General features: G+C 34.2%; 1 long non-coding RNA gene across 1 annotated transcript in view; it reads right to left on the reverse strand.

Annotated features, from left to right (window-relative positions):
* Positions 1-2,153: 2,153 nt before the first annotated feature.
* Positions 2,154-13,850, reverse strand: part of LOC139439275 (uncharacterized) — a 163,808-nt gene continuing 152,111 nt past the window's right edge. The window contains exon 3 of the long non-coding RNA XR_011649154.1: positions 2,154-2,227. This is a non-coding gene — a long non-coding RNA (uncharacterized lncRNA). The remainder of the gene's footprint in view (positions 2,228-13,850) is intronic.

The following is a 13,850-nucleotide window of genomic DNA, read 5'->3' on the forward strand; positions in this document are numbered from 1 at the left end:
CAGAATAGTAGATAGAGACATAAGGAAATAGAATATGAGCAATGAATATGGGAAATATTTCAGGAACACTGTTAAAATAGCATTTATTGCTATAAATTTCCCCCCAAGCACTGCTTTTGCTGCACCCTGTAAGTGTTGCTATGCCAAATAGTCATTACCATTCAGCTCAAAATATTTTATAATTTCAATTGTAATTTTGCATTTGACTCGTGGATGATGTAGAAGTGCACAGCTCAGAGTCAAGGAGTGGCATGTTTTGTTCTAACATCTTAAGGACAGAGTATCTATATAAATTACTTGGAATTCTTCTGTAAGGAAGATTTATTTCTTCTTATATCTATCTATCCATCTAATCAGTATTAACTTATAGATAATTAATTTATATTTTGGGATATAATCCAATACTAATTAATTTTGTAGCTTAAATTGTTCCAGTTTCAGTCATTGGAAACTCTTTCATTTGGCTAACTCTTTGACATACCTCCATCATTGTGGGGTATTTTTGTTTGTTTGGGGGAAGGTTAATTTTTTAGCATTTCTTCATTTTCTGCACTACAAGATGCTTCAGGCTCATCTTGTATACTTCCTGCCTCAGAACTAGAAGCAGCCATTTCTCCAAGGAGCTCTGGTTCCTTTTCTTAGAGAATATTATTAGAAACCCAAATTTGGGTACTCAGTGGTGTGCTCAGGTCATTGTTTTTCATATCTCTTACACTGCCAAATGCAATCCCTAAAAGCTACAACCACTTATAACTTTGTGGTATAATGTTGGCCCCAAGTCACTTTTCTTTTGGGGGCCTGAGTTAATCAGGCTTTAAGATGAGAACAAAAATATCTTACTTTCTAGGAAGTAGGTGTCTGGACATCATGATTCCTTGGGGACCCATTCCACTCTTTTTTTTTTTTTTAATAGGTTGATTTCTTTTTTTTAAGATTTATTTCTTTTATTTCTCTCCCCTTCCCCCACCCCAGTTGTCTGTTCTCTGTGTCTATCTGCTGTGTGTTCTTCTTTGTCTGCTTCTGTTGTTGTCAGCAGCACGGGAATCTGTGTCTCTTTTTGTTGCATCATCTTGCTGCAGTCAGCTCTCCGTGTGTGTGGTGCCATTCCTGGGCAGGCTGCACTTTCTTTTGCGCTGGGCGGCTCTCCTTATGGGGCTCTCTCCTTGTGGGTGGGGCTCCCCTATGCGGGGGACACCCCTGCATGGCACAGCACTCCTTGCACACATGAGCACTGCACGTGGGCCAGCTCCACACGGGTCAAGGAGGCCTGGGGTTTGAATTGTGGACCTCCCATGTGGTAGACGGATGCCCTAACCACTGGGACAAGTCCATTTTCCCCATTCCACTCTTAAGACCTCTGTCAGCTGGGTCAGTGCTTCCCTGGTGCATAAGTGTCTTTTAATCCTGGGTAGAGCTATATCTTATACAAAGACATTTAGAGGAATCAAATCTATAGTATTTGCATTTTTCTCTTACAAACAGTTTTGCTCAGTTAAGTATGTTAAGTATTTATGACATCAGAGATAATATTCTCTGACAGTAAATCAAATAAAAAATTTTTAATTGCATAATTTGCCTGGTTGAAATTTTAATGAAAAATTTACTAAGTTTGTGAATGATGCTGGAACATGCATATTAATTTGATTTACCATCTTAGGAAAGAAAGTTGTTCCAGTCATGAATTGATGCAGAACTTTGTGATGCAACATGATCAGTAGCCCTTTCTGGGAGATAATTTTTGATAGACATTAATTGGCTTAAGAAACTCTTCCAAGACCACCCAGTTAACTTTCTGCCTTGCAAAAAACCTCAGGAATTTTAATCAGCGTCTTTCCCATCTTGCAGTGTTTCCCTTGCAAGAATTTTTAAAATCCTGTCTAAAATGATTATCTACTACTTTCCTCCCTTATAAAATGCCCCTACCAAGAGCAAATTCTTTATTTGCTTAGAAAGCTTATTCCCTTGCAACAAAACTTTGACTCAGACTCTGAAACAATTAGTCTGAGAAGTTACTTTGATAATATTTATATTTAAATCACTAGATTTTAACAATTGCCACAGTATCTGAGACTTTTTTTTATCAGCCAGAAAATAATACTTGAAGGAAAATTGGAAATGCTAAATTTAAAAATCAGTTAAAATGTTTCAAGTGGAGTGGTTGTAGCTCACTGATTGAGTGCCAGCTTCCCACGATCAAGGTCCCGGGTTCAATCCCCAGTCCTGGTACCTGCAAAAAGTTTAAAAAAAAAAAAATGTTTGGAATGTGATGGATGATAATTGTAAAGAAGACTGAATAGTTACAAAGGCTCAATTAACACAAAATTTTGTTGATTTATAATAGAAAAATTAGATTTGGAATTTGAATTGAAAGCCTAAGGATGAATTCTGTTTTTGGAGTGAGAGTTTTCATAATTAAATGTTAATTCTTTAAAAAAAAAATTGTCTTGAGGATATTTTTTCTGCACCCAAAGACATCCTTCAAGGGCATCAGAAAATTTAACATTGATCCTACCAAAAACTGCATAAGGAGATACTTGCAAACAAAGTAAGATCAGATTCTGAGAAATCAAAAAAATTAATGAGAGTAGAAAAAGAGATAAAGCAAAACGGACTTATTAAACTATGGCAAAGAGATTTAAAATGGAGTCAGAGGCAGTGGGGAAGTTACTCTTATGTACTTCTCTGTCAGAGATACAAACTGCCAAGGTCTGCAAAACCAAAAGCAACAATGTTTCTGAGGACATCTGGAAGCCATGAAACAACTACAAGGTAAAGAAATCAGCCAACTGTCTAACTTGAAGGACATTTGGAAAGTATCCTTCACTTTATTATATCTGCCAGTCATAATCCTTTATAAACAAGCTATGTGATCTTCTTTTTAAGAACCTTTGCTTGGAAGCCCCAAGGTGGGACACAGTTTGGGTTGCTACCTGAATCTGTGCTCCTGGAATTGCAATTCTAAGACCTCAAATAAATGCTTTTGTTGTCTTGCAGCTCTATCTGTAATTTCTTGGCTGACAGTAGAAATAAAAGTTTTGAAAACAAACCTATCCAATGGACTTGTGCCTTCCTTTTGAAGGATCCATTGTACTAAATTATAAGTTCTGCAGAGAGAGAGCACGACTTTTATTTTCCTCCTCTCCATTGCGTCCCTAGAATCTAGAATACCATAGTCACCCAATAAATACTTGTTGAATGATTGAATGACATGCAAGAAGAAATAGGCAAGAGAGATGCAGTAAACCTGGGATTGAGAGAAATAGAAATCAGTTTCTGGAACAAATAAATCACAAATCCCCACAAATACAAAATGGATGCATAAACATTGACACTGGGAGCTGTCTGCTTTTTGCTCTATTATTAATCATCTGTCCTGCCTGCTGAGGGCATTTTCTGGAAAGCCTGTATGGATGGACCCTAGGAGGAAGCCCAGTGCTTCACTTCCCATGGTCACCACTACACCTCTCAATAGCAAGGACAAATAGTATACACATACACACATTTAGGAGGCATCAGGGATTGAACCTGGGACCCTGCTTATGGAAAGCAGGCACTCAACCACTGAGCCACATCTAGCACATTTTGATGACTTTTGTGATGTGCTTGAAACCACATAGCAAGGGTTGTGCCTGGGCATCATATGAACTTATTGCAGAAGTTAAAATGACTAGGTGAATGAACTGGACTCTCCTTCATCTTTAGCCTTTAAAATTAATTGCTCTCTTGACTTTTGTACATATCAAAGGCTTTAAAAACACATTGCAGCTCAATTTAACAGAGGGATCGGGGACCTTCTAATGGAAGGCATGTTGATCCTGAGAGGCACGTTAGCAGCTGTGGGAGACATGAGCCCAGTGAGATGGTGGGAAATGTAGATATTCTGGGTACCGGTACCATGTTAACTTTCTCTATTTATAAAAAAGAGAAAGTATCTGGAAGGAAGCTAACACCCGCCTGTAGATGCTTAGGACAGCATCCCTGGTGCACCGCTTTGCAGTAGCAGTACAGCCCTTCCTGCGGATCCTAAGTTGAGATCCCTCTCCAAATGGACCTTTCTCTAACCAAGCAAAACTTTTTAATTTTTCTTACGCTGGGATAGAGAGTTAATTTAGAAAAAATCATTTGCCTGTGGCTGTTGGAGAAGCTGAAAAGTGTCTGTCTTTCTGCATAGTGCCCCTCATTGATGACTGCTGATAAAACCTAGAAATATTTTCAAAGTGAAAACATGGAATCAACTATATTTCCAACAAAACAAGATTATAAAAATATGAAACAAGAAAGCAATAGTTAAATGTATCAGATGATTGACCGGCAGGTTCTCAAAACACTAACGTTAATAATAATGGCTAACATTTCCTTAGCACTTAACCTGCCACACACAGCATTGTGCTTTATCTATATTAATTAACATAAACCTCATTATCAATCCACTGATGTTTGTATTATTGTATATGCCATTTTAAAAGTGGATTTACAGAGTCACCAAGAAGTGAAGTAACTAAACCTACAAACTTCCAAGTGCATGAAGGCAAAATCCAAACTCAGGCCGTCAGACCCCAGAGTACCCTGCCTCAAAATTGTGGGTACTTTTTGTATTCTTACTCTGACTTAGTTTCTAGATGGCAGATGCTCAAAAGTGAACTTTTACTATGAAAGATATTATTTCAATTCCCAATTTAAATATCACTCAGAGGTATTAGGCAACAACGGGCATTCACCAAAAAGGAAATTTACTGACATGTTATTAATAACTGTAAACACTTCATACACACATGATAGAAGTAGAAATATTAGGCCACAGAAAATGTTCGATTTGTTAGCAAATGAGAAGTTATACCTTACTATTCATCTCATGTTAAAACATCTTAAATTCCCTTTCTTACTTTAAAGCCAGTAGACAAAGAAAAAAAGATAAAATATTTATAATATTCGAATGTTTATAGTGACTATATTTTCTAACATTTATTTTCTAATGTAAATGAATTCATAAACTACCATATAAATTATATGTTAGTATATTGTATATATTATATGTAAGTATATTGTATATATTATATGTACCATGTCATATGTACCATAAAAATTGTATGTATCTATATTGTCTCAGGTTTCTGAACAGATTGCAATCTCCATGCTTAAAAAAAAAGTATACTTAGTCCTTAGCAAAGTGTTTGATATATAATGTATCTTAAAAAAAGATATTTGAGTTAAGTAAGTTAATAATTGGATGTTAATTATTATTCATAAGACAGCTAGAAAGGAATGCAATGGAACCAACCCTGAAAGCTTTTATTACTATTTTGTTAAACAAAAAAAAAAAGGAAAAAAAGTTGATTTGAGTAAGCATTCAAAATGAAGAAACAGCATTGTAAACTTCAGACCACATGACGGTAACTATTTGAAAGAATTAAGATTTAAAAACATAGAGACACGGGAATATGTAATGAAATGGAAATGAGTTTCTCTGGGTTGTTAGGGATAGTGTGGGGCTACACATTGAAATTTAGAACAACTTGATCCCAAGTAAATATAGTCCTTAAGGAAAAATGTGTTTCTTAAAATAAAAGACATTTTTTACAACTATGGTAAACCCTAATGGGGAATATGGGTGAGCATTGATGTTTTTAGAACATCACAGAATACTTTCCCGGCATATGCCAAAGATAATTATTCTCTCTGACTAAATCAAAGAGTATCGGTAACAGGGAGAGACCTGGTTTCTAAATGGATATAAGGAGTGGGTGTTTGATCCTTCATGGTAAAATATATAATATTTTAGAGCATAAATAACATTCCAATGATTAAAAAGAACTTTTAATTTTTTTCCCACTAGATGTAAAGGATATATGTGTATACATTTTAATGTCATATTCCAATACATACAAATCTTTTTATAAGAGAAAATATTAATGCTTTATGAATCTCAAGTGCCTTACATATATATGCAATTTCCTTTTATATGTTATTTTTGGTACATATTTATGCTCATTTTATTTATTGCCGTTTATGGAATTTCGTTTCTGAGCATGTCAGAGAAAAATTTAATGTCACTGGAGAATTTTTGATAAAACTCCAATAATACTCTTTAATAGTTTGTGTCTTACTGTTTTATTTGCTACCATATACTGTCTCTTCCATCTCCCTTCACCATAATAAAATGGCTTGGATACTTTTCAAAAAAAAACAACTTCTCTTCTCTCAGTTCTTTGAAAAATAAATTCCATCTCCCAACAACACAATCATATTTCTGAAAGAGATGCTCTTCTAGGTCTAGTATTTACGTTTCTAGTTACACAGCAGCCAGCTTGGAGTGGGAAGAATATCTTAAAATTCTACTCAAAAGGTCCACTGAATTAAAACAAACTAAATCCTCATAAGAAACATCCCATTTAAAACCTGGAATGTGATTTGAGAATGAAAATTTGGTCCCCAGATTTCACCCAGGGGTCCATGAAATTACAACCAACTTAGAACACTTACACAATTCCTTAAGAAATATATGCAGGAAATTTTCTTGAAGAAAAGAATAATAGAGGCAAGTGCTTAGAAGTAATAATGAATAACTTTGCCTAAGTTAACCAAGGGTCAAAAACCAGCATCAGTAGGAATAAGCAAGGGCTTTCATATGAGATGCAGGTCCTTGAGTTGTGGGAAACCACTTTCCTTGCCCATTCACAGAGATTCAATGTAAGTGAATTTGGTTCCTAGACAACATAAAATTTAAAATTTTACTAATAATATCTGTATTTCTTCTATTTTCTTAGTAAAAAAAATAAAGATGATGACAAACACCATCTCATAATGTGATACATTGGAAACAATGAACTATTTCTTATAAGAGATTTAGGTCTGATTTCTCAGTCTCTCATGAATTTTAAAATTTTCTTCAAAGTAACATGGCACTTATCTACCAGTCTCTGGAAAGAAGTTTAAAGATTAGGGTTTGTTTGTATTTTTATCTTTAAAATAACTTTATCATACTTTAAATGGCTTAATTTATAAACATAGAAAATATAGAAAATGTATTGAATTAATAAAAATAGCTCAATAATATATTTAGAGACATTAGCAGTACTTTGAAATAAAACAAAAGCAAAACCATTTTCGTAGTCTGCTTTATAACAGAATTTCCCTTTTGTTTTGCTTATAACATAGAACTCAAGTTCTCTTTCATGTCTTATCCTAATTGTCTAGAACAGTGTGATGGACATAGAGTGGTTAACCTTCAGTAAATATTTATTGAATGAATGAAACCCAGAAATAAGAAAGGTATGGAAACTTATGCTGTATACTACAAAGATATTCTTTGCTACAAAATCACAACAGCTACTTCTCTGGCCAAATCACTGGTGCATTTCAGAGAGACCAAAACATATTTGGACTGCTGTTTCCTGCTAAAATGTAATATACCTTTCCCTTCTACTATTAATTGCACTTATTCTCTATCTTGCTCCCATCTCCTCTTTGCTCAGTATTCTACAATGAAAAGAACTTTCGTAGTCAATGAACTCTACCTTGTATTAGTTGTGATTAATGGGTATATTATCTTTCAAACCCTTTGTATTTTAATAGATAAGATCTTTTGTGAACAGTGTTCTAATGCAAAAGAATTCTATTACTAGAGGTAGTTTTATAGGTAGACTCATATTTTATTATCTCTGAAATCACCCAATATATGTAGCTGCCTTTTCTGTGCACTTAAATAACCGTCCATGAAAAGAGAGATTAATGAACAGCTCAGATGCAAGTTCCATTCTCTGGAAAGAAAATAAATTACACATATTTGGATGATTTAATTTTATTTTTAAATGTTAAAAAATTAAAGCAATGAAATGGACTCATCCAGAAATGAAATAGTATATAATTCCTCCTCTGTGCAACTTTCCTTTCTGGTTGATCTGCTAAGACCTTGGGATTTATAACCTGCTTAAAATACAAGATTAATGGTTTATATTAAATTAAATTTGATTGTGAGTTTCTGTTCAAACAACTTGAAGTAGTTAGATTTGAATCAACTCTCCCAGTGGTACCATTATATGAGATGGACATAATAAAACATAGAAGGCGCTAGTGAGCAACCATAGCAAACAGGAACTGAATGGACTGCAGTCCTTAAAAGCAGGGATACAGGGTGTAAGCTCTCTATTTACCCATCGTTTCTTTGAAGGTATTTTCCAGTTCACCTCAGCAGAGGAGAATGGAACCCTAACCAAAAAGAGCATTCTATCATAAGTGACAGAAATAATAGTTGGGGCTGTCAGAGTGGCTAGATACTCTGGGGTAATATTATGGAAAAGGAGGAAACCAGAAGGGATGGAGCCTAACTATCTGTAAATAAACTTTTTTCAAGTTAAGGGTAAACTCCTAATTGCGCATATTTGCAGGGTAAGATTCCAAGAATTAAATGAAAATACTAAAATTCATGGGATCCAGAAAAAGCAGTGCAGAGGAGGAAATGCATATAATAGAAACTAAAGATATAAAATTAGTAAGCTATGTTTCAACCTTAGGAAACTAGAGAAAGAAGATCAAATTAAATCAAAAGCAAGCAGAACAGAGAAAATATGAAAATTAGAGCAGGAACATGTCACAAATCCCACACACTCAAGGGAAGGGGCACTCTGTGGTCACATCACAAAAGAGGGAGAGACCCCATCGCAGTAATAGGTGGTATTTAAGGTTGATAACATTCCGCACATCAAGAGAATTTGAGAGAAGTATTTGACACATACGTAGGACTTCTGGTGAGATCAGGGTGGGCACAAGCAGATCTGGACTGACTTGAGTGAGGCAGAAATGCTTAGAGGGTAGGACTGGGATAAAGTTCTCCTGATCTGTGTTGGGAATTTGCAAGATTTGAGTTTCCCACTGGTGGTGCCAAAGGAGAGAGCATGCCAGCTTTCTCATTGGCTTGCTCAGACATAGGGCAGATGGTAAAGGTGAAGGTCAACTACCAAAACTGGAATTCTACTCTTTATTACAAGGGGATGAGACAAAACTATGAACCAGGGTGCAGGATATTTGGGGAAGGGACAACTTAGAGCCTGTCCATCACAAAACTGAAGCAAAATGATCCTAAATGGGTATGCAAAACTGCAGATAGGAATAAAGAGCATCAGAAAGGATAAATATGAGGGTAGATACGAAATGATATTCATTGTCCAAAACTAAACAAGAATAGTGTCTTATGGTATTTAAAACATATACAGAAATATAATTTATGATAATATAGTACTAAGAGTGGGAGGGGAGTAAATAGAGCTTAATTATTTAAAGTTCTTTTACTTTTCAGAAGTGGTAAAGTTGCTAACTAAAGACATACTCAAATGAGATAAGATATATTTTGTTGTTTCTAGGCCTAAAATAACCATTATAAGAATGGTGCCTAAGGCAAAAATAAAATGTTGAGATGAAAAGAAATAATATAAATACTTGATATATCCAAATGAAGGCAAGAGAAAGGAAATAAATGATCAAGACTATGTGGAATAAATACAAAACAATTAGTAAGAAAACAGATTTTAAACTGTGATATTGGTAATTTTAAATGTAAATAAAAATAAACACTCTAAAAGAAAATATCAGCATGGATTAAAATGGTCCAGTTATACAATGTTTACAAAAGATATACTTTAAATATAAAGACACAGTAAATTAGATGTAGAGTAGGAAAAAAATATTTAGTATAAAAACACTAACCAAGAGAAAGTTATGAATAGCTATATTTATATCAGACATTTTAGATTTGAAGGCAGAAAATACTTCTGGAGATGAAAGTGGGAGGTTCCATAATGAAAAGATCAATTTAAGAAGAAGATATAAAAATCCTAAAATGTAAGTCCCCAATTTACATGACTTCAAAACATATAAGGCAAAAGATATTAATAGAATTAAAAGGAGAAAAAGACAAATACACAACCAGAGTTGGAGATTTTAAGACATCTCTCTCAGGTATGTTATAGCAAATGATAAAACAGCAAGGTGAACATAACTAACCAACTTGACCTTATTAATAGTTATAAAACACCAGGATCAATGACTGCAGATTATTCACTCTTATCAAGTGTATATGTTATAGTTACCAAATTAAACCATCTCTTAGGACATAAAGCAATCTCAACAAATTTCAACAGATTTAAATCATAGAATATTTTAAATCAGATTATTTGGAATTGAAGTACAATGAGTTAGTAGCTGTGGAATGCAGCTAAAGTAGTACTAAGGGGAGAATTTATAGCTTTAAACACCTATATTAGGAAAAAAGGGCTTAAAATTAAGGAAAAAAAAATAGGAAAATAGCAAACCAAGACCAAAGAAGATAGAAAGAATGTAATAATAAATAATAAGAGCAGAAACCAATAAAATATAAAGTAGACCCACAATAGTGGGGTGATAAAAGGATAGAGATGAATAAATTTGCTAAACCTCTAGCAAGACTGATGAAGGAAAAAAAGGAAACACAAGTTAACCATATCACAGACATCACAAAGCAAATAAGAGCATCTTACTATATTGGTTAACTATTGTAAAATAAACTGTACCGTATCTCAGTGACTTAAAATGATAATCTTTCATTGTCACTCATATGTATGGGTCAGCTGGATTTTCTATGATTAGGCAATTCCTAGTTAGGAGATTCTGCCTTCCCACTGCAAGGTATTGCAGCTGTGGCTTACTCTCCTCCATGTGCCTCTCAGCCTTCTCCTGGAATTAGTGGGTTGGCTATGATGCACGTGCTTGCATGTGTGTGTGTTATATTAATAACAAGCTCAGACCTCAAGAATGCAAATGGAACCACAGGAGGCCTCCTAAGTCCTAGCTCAAAATCAGAACCCCATCACTTCTACTCATATGTTGTTGCCTCTGACATGACAGTGAGGTCATGGCAAGCATATGAATGGAGGGATAGAGGAAGAGTTGGGGCACCAATTCAATCTACTTCAATTATGGACAATTTTATGCCCATAAATCTAATGACATAAAAGAAACGGACAAATCACTTGGAAAACACAATCTGGCAAAACAAACATGAACAAATAACCAATCTGAGTATTCCTATACCTATTAAGGAAATAGAGCCTGAAATTATAAACTTTTTCACAGGGGGAAAAATTCTTGACATGGATGGCATCACTTGTGACTTTTTTCCCAGAAATTTACAGAAGTAAAAACAAAATGTTATACAAATTCTTCCATAAAATAGAATAAGATGTATGCCTTTCCATCTCATTTTTGAGGTTTACTCAATCTTGACAACAAAATTTCACAAGACATTGTAAAAAAAAAAAAGATTGCTGGCTAGTACTTATGAATACAGGCAAAAATACTAAGCAAAATTGTAATAAAACAAATCCAATACTTTGTGTGTGTGTGTATATATATTACTTATGGGAAAATATATCACAATCAATTTGGTTTTATGTCAGGAAATATTGCAAAGATTATCTCAAAATCTTGAAATCAATATAGGTCACTACACTGATAGAATAAAGGAGAAACACTCTATGGTTAGTTCAAAAGAGATTCATATTAAAATAAGCAAACTAGGAATAGAATAGAGCTCCCCTAATCTAAAAAATTTAATTAAAAACCTTCAGCTAAGATCATATTCAAGGTGGAATTACTAAACTTTTTCTCCTTGAGTCTGCTAACAAGTCAAGGATGTTAATCATGACTTCTATCAAGAATTTTCTTTAAAGTTTGTGGCAGTGCAATAAAGCAAGAAAAAGAAATAACGTGTTCAAAGATTAGAAAGGATGAAATAAAATAGTATTCACCAAAGGCATTAGAAACACCAATATTATGTTTTAAAATGTAAATTAAGTGCATTCCAAATTAATGTTTGCTGTATGTGGGTGTGGGAAGGACAACTCCCCTCTTAGTCTGAAGCAGTCAGAGAGGACATCACCCCAAATCCCTCAAGACTGAGGAAGGAGCAAACATAAGGGGGAGTATAACCACAGACCAAGGTACATATATTGTTATTGTCGTTACCTTGTGTTAACAGAAGTACTTGTAACATTGATATAAAGATAGTGGTTGTCAGATGTTCAGAAAGGAGGGGCAGTAATGAATAGTGGAACTTGGCATATTTAGGGCGATGAGATTTTTCCCCACGATACTGCAGTGACAGACCCATGACATTATGCATTTGTCAAGGCCTATGGAACTGTACAGCACAAAGTGTAAGCCATAATGTAAGCTATAAACTTCCTCCTATTTATTAATGTAGCAATGATTCAATATTGATTCATTAATTATAACAAATGTAGCACACAAATCGAAGAAGTTAGTAATAGGGGAAACTATGTGTGTAGGTGTTTGTGTGTGGGGAATATATGGGAATTCCCTATACTTTCAGAGTAATTTTTCTGTAAATGTAAATCTAAAACTACTCTAAAAAAAGTTTATTATTACAAAAAATGGGATGATACTGTAAGCTTTAAAAAAAATGAAAATTCACCTTGCAAAATAGACATGGGAATTCACAAGAGGGTTCTGGGAAAATGAAGAAAAAATGCAATTAATAGTGACTAGTTCTCAACCATATTATCATTTGTTTTTAAGGTATAACAATTGAAACAGTTTATAATCTGTATGATGGAAGGATGTCCCAGATATATTAAGTTTAAAAAAATAATGCTTTTTGCTTTCATTTAAAAAAAAAGTTATTCCTTTTCTGCTGGTCTAAGCACACAAACATGTTTTTTTTTAAATAATCATAAAAAAATTGCTTGCAGTGTTCCCTTTGCATAGCAAAGGTAATGGTAATGGGTGAGAGCTTCTATTTCTTATTTTGTACTTTACTGCAGAATATTTATGTTTTCTAACCATGTATATATATTTCTTTAATTTCATTGCCACTAAGAATGGTGCTTATGTGAAATTATGAACTATTATTTAATTTGTTTCTTTATAAATATCAATAAAAAACTAATATGCTTTCTAGTAAAAGAAAGGGGGTTGAAGGACTGATCTGGAATGATCTTGAAACAGCCTTGCAGCTGTGTATCACTAGACAGTCTTATAATTTTAGGGCAGCAGTAGTGGATGTTTTGTGTGTGATACATATTTAAAACAGTAAATAAAATCAATGCTCTTTTTGTTTTGTTTTGTTTTGTTTTGTTTTGTTTTGTCTTGTTTGGGTTTTTAGATTTCAAAAGGAATTTCTTTCAACAGGGCTTTTACTCCTGAGTTCTTTAAGTTTTTTCAGAAAACTTGCACTTTGCTCAATGCTGTCAGTAAGAGCTGAAAGCTCTCTGCACCCAGTGTGAATGTGCTTTTTAGACTGGTGTATAAGTGGAAAACCTTTGAGAATTCTTTACCAAAGATATTAAATTAGTTCATCATTGGAAGGCCTTTGTGCACTTTAGTGTTCCAGCGAATAGCCTGGTAAATGCAGAGGAGTAGAAAATGAATTAAAATCATGAACTGTAATAAACATTTCAAATGAGCTCTCATCTCTGGGCCTGGCTTGTGGCAGTGTGGAACCTTGGCATCTCCTGCCAGAAGAAGTTACATGTCTCAACCAACCTTCTGGCTGCCAGGCAGGAAAGTCGCTGGAATGAGCCTTAATGAAGTCCAAAATAAGAACCTTTGTAAATAGATAGCAGAAGAGTGCTGGGAAGCATGCAAAGAATGCAATCCTTGAACTAAATTACCTAAATGGAAATTATTCACCAAGAAGCTTCATCCTGATGGAAACTCCTGGTCAATTTATGAAGAATTCAGTAGGTAAAAAAAAATTCCAGGCTGAGTATTTATTTTTAAGGATTTATTGTCATGACACTAGAGGAAAAAGATGGCATGATCCTTCAAGAACCATAATGAATTTTATGCTGCTTGTTTTC

Source organism: Dasypus novemcinctus, chromosome 7 (genome assembly GCF_030445035.2).
Source record: "Dasypus novemcinctus isolate mDasNov1 chromosome 7, mDasNov1.1.hap2, whole genome shotgun sequence".
Lineage (NCBI taxonomy): Eukaryota > Metazoa > Chordata > Mammalia > Cingulata > Dasypodidae > Dasypus > Dasypus novemcinctus.